General features: G+C 49.4%; 1 long non-coding RNA gene across 2 annotated transcripts; it reads left to right on the top strand.

Annotated features, from left to right (window-relative positions):
• The first annotated feature begins 5,374 nt into the window (after positions 1 to 5,374).
• LOC122385622 lies at positions 5,375 to 12,213 on the top strand. Of its 2 annotated transcripts, none has more exons than XR_006257226.1 (2): positions 5,375 to 5,425; positions 10,844 to 12,213. It is a non-coding gene; the product is annotated as an uncharacterized LOC122385622 (long non-coding RNA). The 2 variants fall into 2 exon arrangements; XR_006257225.1 differs by lacking the exon at positions 5,375 to 5,425 and adding an exon at positions 8,019 to 8,448.
• The last annotated feature ends 8,401 nt before the right edge of the window (positions 12,214 to 20,614 follow it).

Consider the following 20,614-nt stretch of genomic DNA (forward strand, 5'->3'; position numbering starts at 1 on the left):
TGACCTGACTTGACCTGACCCGACCTGGCCTAAATGCATAGACATCATCTGTGATCAAAACTAACGTGATATTCGTGATCAGCGCCCATAGCAGCCACCCTTTACGACGTTCTAACAGGTCCCGATTTTCCCGACTTTTGGGTCATTGATCTGACCTGGAAGGTCATCCGATGACCTAGGACCTTTAACTTGGGCATCATCGGCTTGCTCTCTTTACGGGCAACACGCTCGTTTTTTCCGCGAAGCTCTAGCTCAATCAGGGGCCAAACGTGAGGGGGGGGGGGTTGTAACACGCCAGGGCTGAAGGAGATTCATTGTTAGATTCACTAGCCTTGACCATAGCGAAAAGGTATACCGAGCAAGAACCAAGCCAAAGGCAAGAGGCCTGTTGGTCTTCGAGTCACTCACTGCTGAACGTCTCTCAGTGATCGACATGATCAAGGCCCTGAAAGAGGAAGGTGATCCCCATGTCCTCTCCTACTACACCCAGGGAGGGAAAATCCTTGTTCGGACATCTGATGACAAGAGTGTCAGACCAGTCGAGATCCCTTTTGGCCTGAATAAGGACCAGATTAAGGCTTTGTGTGGGGGTGAACGCCTAACCCCAACTGCTGTAGCTGTCTGTGACCAATTTCGGTCAGTGAATTCAGTCTCCAACCCCATCCAGAAAGCTTCAAGCTCAAAGAGTAACCACTGGACTCTGGTCAAACCCCGCAGACCAAGGGCTGCCCCGGCTCCTGTGGAGGGTGCTAGCACTCGCCGACCTCCTGGACCCTTGGCAGGGGGACAGGCTCCTGCTGGGGGATCCCGGAGAGCACCATGGTCGGCTGGTGTGGGTGATGGTGCTGGCAATGCACCTGTAGCTTCTGCACCCACTGACTCCCAACCGTCAGAGCCACGTGCCACCCCTGGTATGCCATCGCAGGCAGCGTCTGCAGCTGCTGCCACAGATTCTGAGGTTGGGCTGCCCATTGGTCCTGTCCCACCAGATCAGTAGTCCTGATTGAGGCTAGCTGGTCACGAAACTGATTGATTTCCTTTGCTTCGGGTTCACCAACCCCACTGCATGTACCCCGAGTACCTGAACTTGTTTTCTTAAGTAGTGTATCCTGTCTCTGATTGTGGTTGCTGAAACCCCTCAGTTTATTTATTTATTATATATTATTATTTCAGTTCCAGATTTAGGTAATTGTTTGTTTTTTTTTCTTCAATCATTTGTGTTTACTGATTGGCATCTGTAATCTTCTCTACGAATAGTACTCTCTAGTCTTCTACCATTTCCTACAATGGTACTTACCATGTAAAACTTGAGGATGGGTTTCCCAAACTTGTTCCTGATGACTCTCCTATCCTACACAATATTCCTATAAGTATACCCCATTTACAATCTGTTTCCTCTAAATGCAAAACAATCCTGCCCTCATCCATGTCCCATGTACTAGACAAAGCGGACTTATCAATGGTTCACATTAATGCTCGCTCACTCCACCAAAACTTTGATTTTATTGTTGCTTTTGTTTCCAAGCAAAATATTAAAGTCGATATACTGTTGATCTCTGAAACTTGGCTTAAATCTGACATCACTGACTGTTACAGGATTGATGGGTATGAAATGATCCACTCCATACCCACTGGTCGTCAGCTGGCGCCTGAGTAGGGCAGCCGCGACACGCGCGCTCCGTGTTTTGTTTACGTTTTTCGGAGGAACACAGTCCTCCAGTACCAGGAGAGTGTACTCACCTGACACTTCTCGATGTGTGACTCACAGTGTTATCGTTCCCGAGACGTGATCGACCACTTATTTCTAGTATTTCACCCTTGATTTTTGACCATGCCCGGATATGGAACGGGTCACGCCCGATGGGCCGGCGTTCTACCGGTTTTCGGGGAGCTACCGAAGTACGGAACACCAATCATCGACCCTCATTCGCATCTACCGAAACCCGCGGTGGTGTCGGTGCCCGATCGAACCGCCGGTCAAGCCACCGACCCTGCAGCCAGCCTGGCGAGCCAGGCCCGGTGTCAGGCCGTGGTCGGAGGGAGCGGGCGTGGTGAAGACGTCGACGGATCACACCCGGAGCCAGAGACGAAGAGGATGCCGAGCCGGCCGACGACAGCAGCGTCGGAGACACCGGGAGGTGCGGACGCCCGCAAACCTGACGCCTGGTGTACCCGACTGGGCGCCCCGGGTGCTGACCTATCCCAGGCGGGCCGCGCTGAGACGGGGGCCTGGAGCCGCCGATGCGCACCCGCCCAGCGGTCAGAGCACGGGCGGAGAGAGCGAGAGCGGCGAGGCGGGCCTGCGGCCGCCGGAGCCTCTCAGAATAGGACACATCAACGCAAGATCGCTGATGCCATCGCTGGATGACGTGATTGACATGATCAGCACGCATCGACTGGATATCCTCTGCGTGAGCGAAACGTGGCTTCAGGAGACGGTCGATAGCCGATTTATCGCCGTCCCAGGGTATCAGGTGATGCGACATGACCGACCCCTTCGAGCCGGACGTCAACGCCGAGGAGGAGGAGTCGCAATTTTTCACCGGGAAACGCTTCGAGTCGAACGGTTGGCCGTACCCTCTGATGATTCATCCCTTGAGACGCTCTGGGTGACCGTCAGCGGTGCCGCCGCGTTCGTTCTGGGAGCCATCTACCGGCCGCCCAGTGGCGCCATCTCACCGGTGCTGGAGGATTTGCGGGAGCAGCTCCTCTGGGTGCTGGGAACTGGAAAGCCGCTGTATGTTCTGGGTGACACGAACTTCGATTTACTGAATGACGTCTCGTCCGACATCCAGCGGTACAGACAGACTCTCAACGACTTGAGCCTGAAACAGCTGGTGGCTGGCCAAACCCGGCCCGAATCAGAGGCTCTGCTGGATCACGTCATCGTCCGCTCCTCCGACTGCACCACGACAGCCAGCGTCAAGCCGTGCACCTGGAGCGACCACGATCTAATCGTCGCCAAGGCGTCAGTGGGTCGCGAGCGGCGACACCCGGTGGAGGTCACCATCCGCTCTACCAGGAACCTGGTGCCGGACGCGCTTCGTCTGGAGCTCCTGCTCACTGATTGGTCTGAGGTGTACCAGTCGGATGCAGTGGGGGACAAGTGGGCGGCATGGAGAGCAGCCTGGTCGCCTGTCCTGGACAGACACATGCCGCTGACCAAGATACGGGTCAGACATCAGCCGGCGCCGTGGCTCACTGAAAATGAGGAATTGCGTGAAATGATGAGGGAACGTGACGTGGCACGAGCTGATCGTGACGCTGATCCGTGCTCAGAGACTCGCCAGGCATATGTGGCCAAACGAAACGCGGTGAAAAGTGCACTGTGTCGGGCTAGGTCATCATTCTTTTTATCTTCGTACACTTATTCGCGTAAAACGACATGGAGGGACCTTCAGCGGTTTTTAATACGACCAAAGAGTGTTAGAGGAGGCTGTGAGCCGCCGGGGGGCACGGTGGAGTGGGCTGACCGATTAAATCGTCACTTTGCCGCGGTGGGCTCCCGCGTGTCTGCTGAACTCGTGGCCCAAAGAACGACTGCACCACCGCTGCCACCCTGTCCCTCTCGTGTGGTGAGCGGGACATTTAGGGTGCATCCAGTTACTCTGCCCGAGCTTCACTCGGCACTGCAGCGCTTGTCATCATCGAATGCGTGCGGTGAGGATGGGATCACAGTGAGCATGTTGCGACTAACCTTTCCGGTGATAGCTCCGCATTTGTTAAACGTGATAAATGCCTCAATCGTTACTGGAGAGCTCCCGAGCGAGTGGAAAGTCGCAACTGTGGTCCCAATCCACAAGGCGGGATGCACAAGTGATGTTAACAATTACAGGCCAGTGTCGATCATTTCTACTGTGGCGAAGCTCACTGAGAGAGTCGTTTGTGATCAACTATTGCATTACCTGTTGTCCCACGGTGTGCTGTGTGAGGAGCAGCACGGCTTTCGGCCGGGGAGGTCCACGGAGTCGGCGATGTTGGACGCGGTCAGCTACATCACTCGAGTCATAGACGAGGGTAAGATCGGTTGTCTGACAGCGATCGACACCTCCAAGGCTTTTGATAGCGTTCAGCATGGCCGGCTCCTGGACAAACTTGGCTGGTACGGCGTGGACACTCATTGGTTCAGTGACTGGCTCAGAGGCCGCCACCAGAGAGTACGCGGGGGATCTGCGGAGACCGCTCCAATAACGCATGGCGTGGTCCAAGGATCGATTTTGGGGCCAGTGCTGTTTTTGTTATTCACAAATGACCTGACCTCATTTTTAAGTGACACTAAGATGGTTTTATATGCTGATGACGTTCAATTCATTCACAGTGGTCACCCCAAGCATATTCATCAGTTGGAGCTTGAAATTGGACAAACGCTGAGCGACGCTCAGCGGTGGTTTACAGAAAATTCACTAAAAATTAATAAAAAAAAGACAGAGATCGTTCTATTCTCCACACGTCAAAGAAGAATAGGAAATGAGCTGAAAGTTCAATTTGGAGAAACAATGCTCCGCCCCACTTCAAACGCTAAAATTCTTGGGCTTATTTTGGATGAAAACCTCACGTTTGAAAAACATATTTCGAATATAGTAAAACGTTCTTACACTATTCTGATAGGTCTCTCCAAATTCTCCCGTCGGCTGCCACAGGAAGTCAAGAAATTGATTATTGAGGCCCTGGTGTTCCCACACATAATGTATTGCGCGACAGTGTGGGCAGCATGCAACGCTACACAGCGAAAACGCGTTCAAAAAATAATTAATCATGGTGCACGAATAGTTAAATGCTGCCGACGTCATCAGCATATCACGCCTCACCTTACTGAACTTGAGTGGCCGAGAGTAGAACAACTCATCACAGAACGTGACCTCGCCATGGTGCACCGCCTCCTCAACTCTGTCCATGCACCATCGCACTTGCGAGACCTGCTGCAGCGTCGCGATTGTGTAACCGAGAGGGAAACGCGAGGATCAATGGCGGGAATGCTGCAACTTCCGCGGGTCCGCACGGAGCTCGCCAGACGTTCTTTCGGGTTTCGGGCAGCAGCGAGCTGGAACGAGACGCCGAACGAGGTTCGCCACGCCAGCACGGTCGTAGCGTTCCGCGCGGGGATGCGGAAATGTCGAGCTGGTCTTACCCAGATAGAATAGATCTCATCCGCCGCTTATTTTAAAATACGCTTGTAGGTAACTTGGATTTTAACAGCATCTCTTAGAAAATGAGTATAAATGGCTTATTCGTAGTATTTTAGTAGGTTTTTAGATCATTAGCCTTAAGGACAGTGCATATATGGAATGACTCTTGTGCTGAAAAGCCGTGTTTTAACGGATGCCATACGAATACATGATGATGATGATGATAATGTCACTGGCAAGGGCTGTGCCATGTATATCAAGAGTGAAATCTTTCCATACTGTGCAGTGATCGATGAGATGTCTGTATGCCAAACTGAGTTTCAATGTATTAGCATTCTTATTACTTTTCCACATGGAGTCCCATTTGTTGTGTGTACTCTATATAGGTCACCGTCATACCCACTTTCCCTTTTGATGCCATTTCTTGAAGATACCCTTGATAAAGTAGTTCAACTGAAGAAGCCATGCTTTTGGGGTGGAGACTTTAATGTGAATCTATTCAAATACAATGATAATCATGATTCTAAGCAATTTTTAGATTGTATGAGCTCTCATGGCTTTTATCCTACTATCACTGTTCCTACGAGAATATCAACCACTCCACCCTTCCCAGCAACTCTCATTGATAATATTTTCACAAATGTCCTAGATGCCATCACATTTAGTGGGGCTATCTGTGCGGGGATCGCTGACCATCAAGCTGTTTGCTGCACTACCGACCTGGTCAAACAAAGCCCAACTGTCAAAGGAGCTGCATCCAGACCTAAATTTAACTATAATCGAATTGATGAACTCAAAGTAAATGTTCTCAACAGTCTGGAGGGCTTTTTGGAACTGGATGATCCAGACGACTGTGCTAGTAAGCTAATATCTGTAATACAGACCAAAGTCTCAGAACTCTCCTCAATCAAAACCTCCAGGAAAAGCATCCCCGTACAACCCTGGGTAACACCAGGGCTCCTACGCTCTATGAACACGAGGAGCGCTCTTCTGAAGGCATTTCTAAAGGATCGCTCCAATGATAAACTGAATAAGTACAAGAAGTACCGTAATGCTCTGAGACTTACTTTGAGACATGCCAAACAAAATTACTACCGTTCACAATTTGAAAAGAATGCTGGCAATCCCAAGAGGCTCTGGGCTGATTTGCTAGAGGCTATTAATAAACGAAAAACACAAAGGGATCTGCCCAGCAGATTCGAGACTGAAAGCGGTACAGTCACAGCGCCTGATAGGCTGGCATGCATGTTTAACGACTATTACGCTCAAGTAGCCCCAACTTTGGATGCAGCTCTTGGCCCCTGCACGGTTGATCCTCTAACATACCTGAATGATGTTGCGGTTCCAAATGAATTAGCTTTTCAGCCAGTTAACCAAGCAGTTGTTTTAAACATTGTTGAAGGGCTAAAGGATTCTGGTGCTGGCTTGGACGGCATCAACAGTAAACTTTTAAAACATCTGATCCCAGTGATTGTTCCACACGTAACTCATTTAGTTAACACCTGCATCACTAAGAGCAAATTTCCAGCTGTGCTGAAAACTGCTCTGATTACTCCAATATATAAATCAGGCTCGCAATCGTTATTTTCGAATTATAGCCAATCCACGGAGGCGGCCCTGCTCGATGCTGTCGGTCACATCACCGATAGCATCGACGGAGGGCGCGTGACTTCACTCGTCACCGCTGACACCTCCAAGGCGTTTGACAGCGTCGAGCATGGTCGCCTCTTGGAGAAGCTGGGGTGGTACGGTATTGATGACCGGTGGTTCCGTGCATGGCTTTCCGACCGCACGCAGTCAGTAAGAGGTGGATCGGGTGCTGAGCTGCCGGTGACGCATGGGGTGGTGCAGGGCAGCATAATGGGCCCAGTGTTGTTCCTGGTGTTCTCCAATGACTTGTCACAACACGTGCCGCATGGGAGGCTTGTTATGTACGCCGACGATGCCCAGTTTATAGATTCAGACTCGCCAAGAAACCTGTCAGAGCTTAAATGCCGCGTAGAACAAACCCTGTCTGTAGCTCTCTGCTGGTTCACGCAAAATAGGCTAAAGATAAACCCTTCGAAGACCGAACTGCTTATCTTGAGATCCTCACGCCAAAATGATAATGTCAACTTCACCGTCAAATTCGGCGAGTCGCAAGTCGTGCCTGTGCAGTCGGCGAGGGTCTTAGGCGTCAACATCGACTCGTGCCTGACGTGGGAGCAGCATGTGGCTGCGATCACTCGCCGATGTTACTGCATTCTGATAGGGCTGGCCAGAATGCAGCGTCGTGTGCCGCGTGAGACAAAGCAGCTGTTGGTCGAGGCCCTGGTATTCCCTCATCTGCAGTACTGCATGTGCGTGTGGGGAAGCTGCACAAAGACCCAAAAGCACAGACTTCAGAGATGTATGAATTTTGGCGCCCGCATTGTCACTGGTCTTGGCTATCGTGAACACATTTCCGGGACACTGCGAGAGCTTGGATGGCGGGTGATCGAGGACATGATAACTGAGCGTGACCTGTGCGTCATGTACAACCTGAACCATGTCGAGAGCGCCCCTGAGCTTCTCCGCTCACGCATCACCCACCGCTCTGATGTGTCTGTGCGTGAAACGAGAGCGACACGTGACGGCGAGCTGGAGGTGCCGCGGGCCCGCACAGAGTTTGCCCGTCGGTCGTTCTTCAATCGGGCGGTGAGAGCGTGGAATAGGCTACCGCTGAGTGCGAGAAACGCGTCTTCTCTTCCTGTCTTTAAAAAGTGTATCGCAGATGCCTTTTAAAGGGTGATGCAAATGTGGATTGATAGGAAAATGCTTTTACTTGTGCTACATGACGTGGAACGCTGAAAACCCATTTTATGGATGTATTCCTAAATATATGATATGATGATATGATAGGCCTATCTCAGTGTTACCTGCCATTTCTAAAGTTCTTGAATCAGTGATACATTTTCAACTCCTTAGTTTTATCACTGAACATAACATACTTTTTGGGCAACAATTTGGATTTAGAGCCAATCACTCAACGTATATGCCCATTTGCCTTTTGCACGACATTATTACTGCCAAACTTGTTGCTGGCCACTCCACTGTGGGTATCTACCTTGATTTGGCTCGTGCCTTTGATACAGTAAATACAAATATTCTTCTTAAAAAGCTGTCAAAATATGGCATTACGGGTAATGCCCTGTCTCTTTTTTCATCTTATCTTACTGGTAGAAAGCAATGTCTAAAATTTAATGATACTATTTCGCGTACTATTGACGTTACGTGTGGTGTGCCCCAGGGCTCAATCTTGGGGCCAATCTTATTCCTTCTCTATATAAACGACCTTCCTAAAGTATGTGATGAAGCCAAATTTCTTTTGTTCGCCGACGATACAGCCATCCTCTACTCTGCAAAATCGCGTGCTGAGCTCCAACGTGCAGTTTCACGGTCGTTTCCAAGAGTACTTATGTGGCTCCACGCAAATCGGTTGTCTCTTTCGACCTCCAAAACAGTTTACCAGCTTTACTCCCCTAGTAGTAATGAGATGGAAGGCCTTTCCATACCTGCTAAAGGTGTTAACTTAATGCGAGCCTCTACAGTAAAGTATTTGGGTATCCTAGTAGATGAAAATCTTAAATTCAAGTCTCACATTAGTAAAGTATCTTGCGTCATTAGTAGAAATATTGGCATAATGGGCCGAGCCAAATATCTCCTTAATAAGAGACTCATGATCCTCTTGTATAACTCCCTTGTCCTTCCCTACCTTAGTTATTGCCTGATTGTATGGGGCTCGAATTATGAATGTAACCTAATTCCTATCATCACTGCGCAAAAGCGAGCGATCAGGCTCATAGCTGGTGTGAGTCGCCTGTCCCATACCTCCCCACTCTTCCGTGAACTTAAACTTCTTAAGCTTTGTGATGTCTTAAACAAACAGCTGCTTCTTGTTTTACATGACTTCCTCTTTGACCGGTTACCTGATGCTATTTCGGTTAGGTTCTCCTTGTACATAAGTAATCATTCTCGTCCAGTTCGTAATCCCAGGCACTTCAATGAGCTGGTCTCTGCGGACAACGGGGATGGGGTGCCTAATTATCGGTTACGCAATTATCGTTTATTTTCACCATTTTGTAGAGCACCAGTAATCTGGAACCAAGTAATTGCCTCGCGTATACCTAACCTTCGTGATATCCCCTCCAGTAAATCCCTTTTTAAGAAATGTCTTATGCATATCTTCATTGATGACTATTAGATTTTCCAATAACTCAGCTGTATTACTTGCTCTTGTCTTCTTTCTATTTACCCTTTTTTTCAGGGATGCGGAGCCGGAGCCGGAGTTGGAGCCGGAGCCGCCGGAGCCGGCATATTTTGCCCGGAGCCGGAGCCGGAGCCGGAGCCGTGAAACAATATAGCCCGGAGCCGGAGCCGGAGTCGGAGCCGCCAAAAAAGGGGGCGACTCCGGCTCCTTTTTATTTTTTGAAGAGGAAAAAATAATTGACCTAGTTCGGTTTGACAGTACAAGGCAGTAAAACATATGGTACTATTGGTCTTAAGATAAGGGCCCAGGCGACCTGTAGTTTTGATGCGGTGAATACCCTCACCCTCGCCACAACTCGAGTGGGGGTGGCGCTGGCTGGGAGGAGGGGTGCACTAGGCCCGAGTTGTGGCGAGCGTAAGGGTATTCACCGCAATGGCCCTTATCTTGAGACCAATAGTACGTCATGGGCCATCAAGTGAATGAAAAAAAGCCGAATATCCCCAGTATCCCACTGAGTACGCAATCAACTTCCTGTCTGCTCCTCCCCCCCCCCCCCCCCTCCACGTCTACTGCATCCCCAGAACATGAGGACCGGTCATCAGGTGACGGCCATTGTTTTGAAGCCAGTGCAGTGGACTGCGACTCCCAGCACCGTCTCTTCCCTCCCCCACCCCCAATGCAGCCTAGACGGGTGTCAGCTTACGATGGTTCAGTGAACTCCGATTCGTGGCGACTGCGTTTCCAATGCCATCGCTTCCTAGTCCTTTGTTCTGCCAGTTCTCTCCGAGGTGCGTTTGCGCGGGGACGCGGTGAGCCGGTCATGGCAAAGAGTAACGCGTATAACCAATCCAATTTTTCTTCCACCCGTATTTAATTGATTGCATAGGGGATGTACCGAGTCGGAGCCGGAGCCGCCGGAGCCGGATCATTTTACTCGGAGCCGGAGCCGGAGCCGGAGCCGCCATAACGTTTCACCCGGAGCCGGAGCCGGAGCCGGAGCCGATTTTTTTCTCCGGAGCCGGAGCCGGAGCCGGAGCCGTCTGAAATTTCCACGGCTCCGCATCCCTGCTTTTTTTCCATATTTACTTTTTTCCCTGATAGTTCTGATCCACCACCACCACATCCGTTGCTTCCTTGACTTATTGGCGTGCAGCGGGACCTCAGGAAGTTAAACAACCTATATCCCGCTGCACTTAGCCAAACACATTATGTCTAGTGTTAATCATAAACGGGATTAGCATTGCACTCCGTTTAGCATGTATGTATTGTTAGTTCATCGATATAGGTATACATATTTATTATTTATTCATACATGAATTCATATACAGATTTACAATGGCCATTCAACACTACGCTACTCAAGTTTTCTTTCCAATTCTTTAAATACCCCAGCATCGTAACAGTTTGTACCTGCCTACGTTCCCGACCCCTGAACGATAATGTGATTGACCCCGGCCTAACGTTCCTCTCCGACCATCTGCCCCTACAGCTGAGCTACACGGCTGGACAGGGTCCGGTCGAAGCCCGGTGCCATGCTGCTGGGGGCTGCTGCGGCCTGCGACGGATGGCGGCTGTTGCTTCCGCTCCCTGAGGAGATGCCGTCCTTGTGGCGCACAGGGCGGCTACCCACGGTTGCAGCCCGATGGCTTCATTCTCGGGACGCGGCCCGTTGGATGTGCGACGACCGGCACCTTGCGACCGCTGCGGTGACCGGCAGCGGTGCCCGCTCTCCTGACTTGACAACGGACTACATCTTCGTGCTGCCATGGGGTGGCGCCACTGGTGGGACGAGCGCCACTGGTGGAGCAGGCGCCATCTCTGAGGCGGTACAGCCGACCGGCTGGCTAACGGCGTCGAGCGCCTGATGAATGCTGCGCTGAGCGGCGATACTGAGTCGCCGCTCTCGAACTGTCGACGTCCCACTGAGCTTGTTGGACATGACTACGGGGCAGCCGACTAGACTACATCCTCGGCCGCGGCCCGTTGGATGTGCGATGACCGGCACCTTGCGACCGCTGCGGTGACCGGCAGCGGTGCCCCCTCTCCTGACTTGACAACGGGCTACATCTTCATGCTGCCATGGGGTGGCGCCACTGGTCGGACGAGCGCCACTGGTGGAGCAGGCGCCATCTCTGAGGCGGTACAGCCGACCGGCTGGCTAACGGCGTCGAGCGCCTGATGAATGCTGCGCTGAGCGGCGATACTGAGTCGCCGCTCTCGAACTGTCGAAGTCCCAGTGAGCTTGTTGGACATGACTACGGGGCAGCCGACTAGACTTCATTCTCGGCCGCGGCCCGTTGGATGTATGATGACCGGCACCTTGCGACCGCTGCGGTGAGCGGCAGCGGTGCCCCCTCTCCTGACTTGACAACGGGCTACATCTTCATGCTGCCATGGGGTGGCGCCACTGGTGGGACGAGCGCCACTGGTGGAGCAGGCGCCACCTCTGTGGCGCTACTGCCGACCTTGGACCGGCGGGATGACGGCGTCGAACGCCCGATGACTGTGTGCTGGACGGCGATACTGAGTCGCCGCTCTCCGGGCACCATCCCCATCGACCAAGGCCCGGCTGGTGCTTGGCGCCGGGTGCCGGATGGCCGCTGCGCTCGGCGGCGGTGCTGGGTCGCCGCTCTCTGGAATGACCGCTGACTCGTCTTTTTGATCTCGTCTTTGTGTTACCGTCTGGTTAGGCACTGTCAAACTCCCCAATATAACCTTTAACACTAACTGTCCGTATTCTAACAAAACTAACATGTGAATCCTTTCCGACCAATCCCGTTTGACAGTGCCATAAATTATGAATTGTTCAATGTGTGATCCCAAATTATAATCAATAAACGGAACGGAACGGAAAAAAAAGGAATGGCGTTCGGGGAGGAGCAGGCTACCGGTCCGAGGCCGCGAGCTACATTACAGTTAGGTGGGGCTGGCAGAGGGGTAGCCGTTCCTGTAAATCCATTAAACATAATGAATGTGTAATAGGTACTCGAAACTCCTTCATTTACGACGCCTCGCCGGGATGCCTAACCCTCATACATAACTATGCAGCGCCGCCGACCGTCGGAGCGCCGAAGTCTCCAGTGACGTCACGTAATGCTAAAGTTTTCGGGCGGCAAAAACCCCGGGACGGTTTTACCTTCTCTATACGGCCTTGGTTACCGGGGCCCTGGCTTTGGGCGCGGCTTCTGCTCATACTTTGTGGTGCGGTGGTGGTGCGTCGGGCCGCGCGCTCTGACTCCGGCCAAGAAAAATGCGTCAGCTGATCATTGTCATTTCTGCCACTTGCGTGTGGTGAAATGGGGTCATCACTTAAGAGACGGCTTTTTCATATCAATTATTTTACATTAAATCATATTTCAAACCATAAATAATGTTCGACAGCCAAATTAAAGAAACAATACCAATACAGGCTTACAGTTTAAGTTCGACATTGTGTTGTCTACGATTAGACAGCTGATAACTCATTTCCGTACGTCGTAACTCTATAATGACCTTTGCTTATTGTCACATGTGCGCCGCATTCGCGATTGTTGCCGACGCCTGTTTGCACGTCAGCCCACTATAGTTGTTATACATATCGAAAAACCGGTAAACTTTTAGGCAAAAAAGCACTATTCCAGGCCCATTTTTTTTTGCAATATTAGGTAAAAACAGAAGTTTCTTACCCTAGGAAAAATAAAATGGGAAATCTTTCAAAGGTGGCACACTATCTTTAACCCTCGCCGGCCGAGGGGGGGGGGGAAGGTGCCGCCCCCCATAGGGTTTTTTTTTCGCGATACCTCCGAACACGCTGGCGATAGAGAGCTGAAACTTGGCATACCTGACCTTTGATCCAAGCCGCATCTTTTGACACCAACCGCATTTTTGGGTCAGGTCAGGTCACTGACCTATGACGTCATAAGTGAACCTCTGCACGGTCTTCAGATGTCGCAACTTCACAACGCCCTCACTGCCAGAGGAGATGTCACAGGGAAATGAAACTTGCAGGATCTAGTATCCATTATGAGTCTCACAACTTGTATATCTCGGATTTTTCCTAAAGGTCACATGAGGTCAGGTCATTTTCGTGACCTCACCATTATAAATCAATGGGGAAAGTGATGATGAAATAGCCTTTGCTCATACTTAATCGAAAAATGACGAAAAAACAAAATATATATGTTGCAGGCACTTTAGAAAATCAGGCATTTTACAAAAAGACGGCTCTTTGAAAAATGACTGAACGCAACCAGGCTTTTTTCAAAATGGCTAGCCATTTTACAAAATGACTAGGCATTTTGCAAAATGCCTGACCAGCATGGAACGTAGATCCCACTACAGATACCATGGCCAACAGTTTATGGACGTCTTCCTACACCCTATAGGTACGTGTTCAGCCTGTAGCTGATCGATTTGAAGCTCTGTGATGACGACAATGCTGAGTAACGACCAGGTTGAGTTGCAGACTCGGCTGTAGCATAAAGCATTGTTTAGTTAACGCTGTAAACGCTCTCTGATCACAATGAATATTAAAGCAATAATTAACAAAACACGATTAATTTTGTTCTGTGGCAACAGCTTTGAGTACCTACTTGCATGGTCCCAGTTAAAAATATCAAGCTCCACATCGGGAGAATCATCAGGTCGCTTGGCGTAGGACGAGAGCGTTGGTTTCAGAAGACACTAACGCCTAAGTGTGTGGGATCGAATCCTCGCGAGCTCTAATAGTTTTACAGATACAGGCCGGCATAGGGCCAGTCGTTTGTTGACGCTCCAGATCGATCATTTTAAATCCAGCAGCGTCGCTGACGTGGGGGTTGGAAATGTCGCGGGCCTGCACTTCTCAAAATAGAGGTAGGTATGGACTTCCCACTGCTGGACTCCTCTGGTCATAATGCTGGACTCCTCGGTTCACCTACACGCTACCAAAACGTATATAATTAGGTACTCGTATCTACAACACGCTGCTCAGTCATTTTGTAAAATGGCTAGGTATTTTGTAAAATGCCTAGGCATTTTGCAAAATGACTGGAGAGTCAGTCATTTTGTAAAATACCTAGGCTTTTTGCAAAAAGCCTGGAAAATCAGGCATTTTGCAAAATGCCTAGGCATTTTACAAAATGACTGATTTTCTAAAGTGCCTGCAACATATATAAAGTGACTGATATTTCGCCCTTGTGGCTTCTTCAGAGTGAACATTTAAACCATTCATATTTGAAGCAGAGATGGCGAACGTGCGGAAAACATTCTTTGCACCACCGATCACAAGTTGTTGCTACCATAAATAACAATAATCCAATTTTAACACTTTACCCTCAGTACTAATCCTAAATACATCGAAGTCAATGACACCTAAAATAAAAAAGGCATAATTTACGATCATGATCTTCTCCCAGACTGGCAGCATAGGTATACAGAAATAAAATGACGCATGTTGGCCTAAATAAGAACACACACGATCCCTACACAATTACACATTTGACACCGGTACCGAAATTTAATAATTACAAGTAATTGGGTCCTACACCTCGTACTCAAAGGTATCAACACATCACACCGAATACATTACATACGTGCAACATGTACATATACAAAACACATCGATCGATGGTTGACAAAACGTAATCGTTCAGTGGAGCAGTGGCCACGTGTCGATCTGGCCGTTCAGAGAGGGCTGCCTATCCCGGATAGCCTGAGCCTCGGCTATCTTCCGGTCAGCTGCGTCTTTGCATCTGCGAAGAATGGTGACAGATAGCCGAGGCTCTGACTCATTCGGATGGCTCTCCCTCATATGTTCTCCAAAGGGAGTCTGCCTCGTACGATTGGTGCCGTCTCTAAAATGTTCATCAAACCTGTATCTGACACAGCGCTTTGTTTCTCCCATGTATGTCTGAGGAGGCCCGTCGGCAGCTGCGCACATCATACATGTGATCTGATAGACGACATTTTTCGTTGTGCATCGCCCATGTAGTCCATTGTTACACGTACGGCAGAACTGTTTACCTGCGCGACAGGGTGGGGGCTCTAAAGCCGAATGTACCAGGCGTTTGGCGAGGGTGTTGCCATTTTTCCACGATGCTGTTAAGCTGGGATTAACAGATTTCAGGGCCGCATCTACTTTCCGGGTCAGGCTGTCACTGATGAAAGGCAGTGACACATATGTCATATATCCTATCCCTACGTTTGGGATGGGCTCCTGTGTGACTACGGGCACTTGTGCGGTCAGCTGTCGGATACTTTTGTCTGTTGTATTGTTTCAGAGCCTGACGCGCTATCCCGTGCAGCCAGCGTGGAGGGTAGCCGTTGGACACGAACAAGTCAAATATCATGTCAGTGCTGCGCTTAGCGCTCTGTGGGTCTGACGAAACCTTCAGGGCTCGTAGAAATTGGGACTTAGCGACCGACTTTTTAGTTTTGAACGGCTGGGCCGAGTCAAAAGGAAGGATAATGGATGCAGCTTCAGGTTTGATATAAAGCTGCGTTTTGTAGTGCCCGCTCTGGTGCACGCTGATCTGCGTGTCTAAAAATGCTATTTGTCCCCGAGGACTGGCTGTGTTGGAACGTTCGATGGTGAATTTGATCGTGGGGTGAACCGAGTTGACATATTCGAAGTAAGCTGAGAGCTCCTCCGAACCATGTGACCAGACACAGAAACAGTCATCGATGTAGCGCAGGTACAGTTCTGGTTGAGCGCGGTTTGCAGACAAATAAATGTCTTCCAGCGCTCCCATGAAGATGATAGCGGTGGACGGGGCTATACGGTTTCCCATGGGTAACCCGAGGGTTTGTTTGTAAAATGATTGCCCGAATTTTAGGTAGCTGTTGGTGAGACAGTGCCTTAGAAGAGGCTCTACGTCTGTCCAAGACAGGTCAAACAAATTGATGGTCTCTCTGTGTTCCTGTAACAGATTCATCACCGTTGGTACAGCCTCGTCTACAGGTATATTCCCATATAGGTTAGTTACATCTAGGCTGAAGACGATCGTACCTGGGGGAAAGCCGTTCGGATGCGTTTGGCTCAGCCGATGAAGATACGTGTCGGTGTTTGGCAGGTGGGCAGGTACGTATTGTAGTAGCTGAGAGATGATCTGATCTAAGAACCACGTAACCTTGTCAAGGGGGTCCCCACACGCTGACACGATGGGGCGGAGCGGGACGGATGGTTTGTGATTCTTAGGGAGACCGTAGAATTCCGCAGCGCGCGACCCCTGTGGCAGGAGGGCTTGCATAAGTGACTGATCTACCCAAGGCTATAGAACTCCAGGTAAGGACACCAGCCGTTTGACCTTAAACGCCGCCGGCCGGCCGATGACGTCATCGGAGGCAAGCCGGCTCGGCGGACACACAGGGCGAATGCATAACGGAGGGGCGTTGGAACGTTGCAGGAGCCAGGGAGATATTTTAAAGTGGTTGCATACCACCATTGTTTGTTGATTGATCTACAGACTGCATCCTTTTAAACCTCGATGCATCCAAGGCCTGGATGGTGCGTACATTCGTGGAACGATCACCCCGTCCGACGTCCGTGGTCGAAGCTGTCATAGTATTTAAGACACTAAGATGGGTGCAATAACGGCGATCCAATCCCATCTCTGGCGAATCTAGAGGGGTCGTAAGGACCCAGGCCGAATCTGACCGTCTATTTTTAGGGAAACTGGGTGGGTGAATTGACAACCGATGGCTTAAGAGATGATGAGAAGGGATCCCGTCGTCGATTGTTGTTTGCCAGACAACACATGTTGTACTGGGCATATGACCATCAGAGGTAATGCCTGAGCGTAGGCAAGCATAATTGGTCTGTCATATTGTTTAGGAATATAAAATGGTAATGGAGATCATTGAGGATATGATCTCTACACATTACGGGAATTCACTAATTACTACGGCCCATAGGGGCACCGCCGGAGCTGTTGTTTTGCCATCGGTCCCAGGCAACTCCAGGAAGCTGCAGTACCTGGCGGCCAAAGCGGCCACCTCGTCGACTCGCAGGTCCTCTGGGATTCCTTGATGCTTTAGTGCTTCACCCACAGACATAGACCCGGGAACGGGGGGGGGGGGCAGCGGGGGCGCTTGCCCCCCCCCCCAACTTGAGAGCCGAGGGGGCGGCGCCCCCTCAACATTGATGCAGCGAGAAAAGATCTTTCCTCCCATTTCCGGACTTCACACACACACACACACACACACACACACACACACACACACACACACACACACACACACACACACACACACACACACACACACAATGTTTATTAGCAGAGACAGAAAGATTCCGGAAGAATGAGGCAGAGGGATGCAAAAGCGCAGAGCGCTTGAGTTTAAGCATCACTCTGAAAGAAAATGCAAACAAACGAAAAAAACTCCAGCCAGATGAGATTCTAAGCATGAGCTAAAGAAAAACATTGACAGGCGTAACATAAAAAATACGAGTTGGCTGTCGCCGCCACGACAGACACCGAGCAGTAGAGCAGCGTGCGCGAGCCACAGCACGGTCAGCCCGGAGCGCCACGACCAACCGCGGCCTGATCCCCTAGGTCAATGTCGTACTGTTCAGTGAGCTGTAAATCGGTTCGATTTTAAAATGAATTTTTGAAAGAGATGTGCGACTACGCTGCCGCTCTCATCGTCCAGAGTCTCACCGTAAATCAGAATGTCAAGTTTTTGTTTTGGAGAAATTACATTGAACTCAATACCTAATTGATCGTATATAGTTTGAAACAAATCAAGCCTTAGTGGTTCAAATAATGGACAGTCTAGAATGTAATGCCGAACGTTCTCGTTTGGAAAGCCACAAGCACACACAGACGTTTCACTTTTTTGAATTTGGAAGAGATGGGAGTTAAGGCGACTCATTCCGGTTCTTAGTCTTGTGTGCAGAGTATTTCCTAATTTAGACCCAGTTATGTAAAATTTTGGAGGCTTGGTCACCCCCAGCCGCTCAGAAATCGTCTTTTTGAAGGATGTTCGTGTCAGGGATCGGATGGACTCAGGGAGATCATTCCAGTATTTAGCTGTCGATGGAAAAAATGAACTGTAGTAAGAAGTGGTGCGGCTAGGCGTCGTTGTGTGTGCACTGGCGTTTCTTAAGATTCGTCCGGTATTTTCAGCGCGTGTGTGTGGCATTATCATTTTTATATAGTGTGGTATATGCTCGTCGTGACCGTTAAATGTGTGATAAAGTGTTATTTTATGCATGCGTCTTCTTGTCGATAGTCTATCCCACCCTAAGTCGAGTAAAAGCTTGTCCGTTGGTGTCCTAAATAAGGTTGCTGTCACAAGTCTTGCCGCTCTGTTTTGTAGTCTCTCGAGTCGCATGGCGTCGTGTGTCGTGATATGTCCGTCGTATACTGTGTCGCAATAGTCGAAGTGTGGTCTGATATATGTCTTATAAATTTGGTCGAGAATGGGCCTGGGTACGTATTGTGCCATTGGATATAGTGGGCTTAATGCTTTGTTGACCTTTTTGCAAATTTTGTTGATGTGATGGTGAAAATGTAGGTCGTTGGAGAATGTCAATCCCAGGTGGGTGTGATTTTCATGAATGGGTATGGGATTCCCACCAAATGTGAGACGTGGTGTTATGAAATTATTTTTACGTGAAAATGTTTGCTGGACTGTTTTTGTTGTGTTGAATGTGATTGCCCATTCTCGACCATATTCATATATTTTGTTAAGATCGCGTTGAAGTGAAAGTTCTACATCGTGAATGTCTGTCGTTGAGTGCGGTGCGTGAAGAGATGTGTCGTCTGCAAAGAGTAGAATGTCATTGTCAATGTTTTGTTGAAGTCCGTCAAGATACATTAAGGCTAAGAGGGGTCCGAGTACAGAACCTTGAGGACAGCCAGCATTAACAATTTGTTGGTTCGAAAAGGTGTTATTTATTTGTACCCGTTGTCGTCTGTCACTTAGGTAGGAAGTCAACCAATTTAACAGTGAGTCAGTTATGCCAAAGTCGTGTTTGCATTTGTGTAATAGTCCTCGATGCCAGATCTTGTCGAAATATTTTGATATGTCCAGATAAATTACTGTGAAGTCATGTCCTGAGTCGAGTGATTTGTGCATGTTATGGGTCAAATAAAGTAACTGTTGTTCTGTGCTATGCTTTCTCCGGTATCCACTCTGTTTGTCAGTCAATAAGGAATGTTCTGTTAAATGATCATAAATGCGTTTGTGGACAATTTTTTCAAAAACTTTTGAGAGTGAAGATAAAAGACTGATGGGTCGGTAGCAGGTATAATCAGATGGTGATCAATTATTTTTATATATAGGTTTTACATTAGCCTGTTTAAACGTTGAAGGATAAATTCCAGAAGCGAGAGACTTGTTAAACAATTTCGAAAGTGGACCTGCTATGATGAGTGCAGATAGTTTTGTTTTAATATTCTTACTGGCATTTTGTCCGGGCCCGTGGATTTATTAGAGTCAAGGGAGTTTAAGATTCGTAGGACTTCTCTCTCAGTTGTCTCAATTGTACCGAGGGTAGGAATCGGCGTGTGTCTTATGTTGTCCATTGGTACGGTGTGCGAATTTGGAATGTCGAGCTTTGCCTGACTGGCAAAGTAGTCGTTTAACAATGTCGCCTTTTCGTAGTCGTCTGTCAGTACTTTTCCGTCAGTCGTTTCTAGCGGTGGAATGATGTTGTCAACTGTCCTGCCTGTTAATTTGCGAAGTGTTTGGTGGTACTTGTGCGGGTCTTGTTTGTGCTCTAAGAGTTTCTGAACTTGGCTTTGTATGTGGGTTTGTCTTAGTCGTTTGTTTACCGCCGTTACTTCGTTCCTTCTTGTTTCCTTCATACATCTAAAGTCTAAACATCAACACGCGGCATTTTCCTTGCCATCTGAATGGTTTCTGCTGGTACAGTATCGATTTGACAACATCTGCTATTGTCATCCCGCTTTGATTTGGGCCTGACCTTGGCCATAAGTTTAGCAGGTCAGATTTTGTTCTGGACCATTTTGAGTCAACTTTGAGAAATACATAACGTACAACGGTGGTAAAATCGTTGCTATAGCCTATAGGTATAACACAGTTTACCCGCTCCGGGTGTGAGGGAGGGGTGTGGGGCAATGAGTGCACTGACGTGGCGCCCTCGGAGGGCCGGTATGGGATTTAAGCTCAGCGACACTAAGGGCTTGTGTGGTGCCTTCAGTTATCGGTGGCACCCTCAGAATCACCGGCGTAGGGCCCTCAGAGCCGCCGGTAAGGGGCCTTTAGAGGCACCGGTGTGGGGCAGCCACACCGTGCCGGTGTGGGCGATCAGAGGTGCTAGTGTGATTCTCTC

This window comes from Amphibalanus amphitrite, unplaced genomic scaffold (assembly GCF_019059575.1).
Source record: "Amphibalanus amphitrite isolate SeventyFive unplaced genomic scaffold, NRLGWU_Aamphi_draft 000225F_arrow, whole genome shotgun sequence".
NCBI lineage: Eukaryota > Metazoa > Arthropoda > Thecostraca > Balanomorpha > Balanidae > Amphibalanus > Amphibalanus amphitrite.